At 29.8% G+C, this 1,098-nt stretch overlaps 1 non-coding gene across 1 annotated transcript; it reads left to right on the forward strand.

The window, feature by feature from the left end:
• The first annotated feature begins 812 nt into the window (after positions 1–812).
• TRNAR-UCU (transfer RNA arginine (anticodon UCU)) lies at positions 813–884 on the forward strand. The gene has a single exon. It is a non-coding gene; the product is annotated as a tRNA-Arg (tRNA).
• Positions 885–1,098: the final 214 nt, after the last annotated feature.

Here is a 1,098-nt window from a genome sequence, read left to right on the forward strand (position 1 = left end):
AATAAAAACAAAAGGTTTTCAAAAGAAACATAATGTGTTGTGTTATATAAGAGAATCCCCCTTTCTCTGTCTCTGTCGTTTTTTTTTAATTATCTTGGAGGTTTTTGAATGCTTACTCTAAAACTATTTGTTTACACGGTAGTGATATTATTTGTTTCTCTTTTCATCTTCGGATTCCTATCTAATGATCCGGGACGTAATCCAGGACGTGAAGAAACTTTGACCAATGTATCTTGCAGCTCGGATTGTTTGTTGACCATAATTCATGAACCCACTTACCATAAGGAACATATCGTGAATATCTATGAAATAGTTTTTTTGTTTCTTTCTCTTGTTTGCGACAAGTTACAAATCTAGAGGATCCATATTTTACAGTGAAAATAGTTGAGACGAAGTTGTTAATAATAGATTGCCGAGAGAAATAGGTAAAAGAAATTTCCACCCAAGATTTAGTAATTGGTCCATTCTTAGCCTAGGCAAAGTCCATCTTGCTGTGATAGAAAGGAACAAAAACAAATAAGTTTTAGCTAATGTGATAAAGATATCAATTGTAGTTCCAAAAACTCCATATGCTTTAGTTATTTCAAAAGACTCAGAAATGAATAGGTACGGAATAGAGATATTTGAACCGCCCAAGTAAAGAACTGTTACAAATAATGAAGAAATTAATAGGTTTAAATAGGAAGCAACATAAAATAAACCAAATTTGATACCCGAATATTCGGTTTGATAACCCGCTACTAATTCTTCTTCCGCTTCTGGTAAATCAAAAGGTAATCAATTTAGTGAAAAGTTAGAAGAAAAAAAGAAAAGCGTCCATTGTCTAATGGATAGGACAGAGGTCTTCTAAACCTTTGGTATAGGTTCAAATCCTATTGGACGCAAATAATTTGCATTATGTATTTTATATTTATATATTATAAATATAACTCTAAATAGAATTTCTATATTTCTAAAAACTAAAAATAAAAAAAAAAAGATTTTGAATGATTTGAATTGAACAAGAACCACTTATCCTTTATTTATTAATATAAATATAGATTTGAATTTTATATGTATATATGGTCCGTAAAAAAAGATCCCTAAAGATTTATCACA

This window comes from Arachis hypogaea, chromosome 9, assembly GCF_003086295.3.
Source record: "Arachis hypogaea cultivar Tifrunner chromosome 9, arahy.Tifrunner.gnm2.J5K5, whole genome shotgun sequence".
In the NCBI taxonomy this organism is placed as follows: Eukaryota; Viridiplantae; Streptophyta; class Magnoliopsida; order Fabales; family Fabaceae; genus Arachis; species Arachis hypogaea.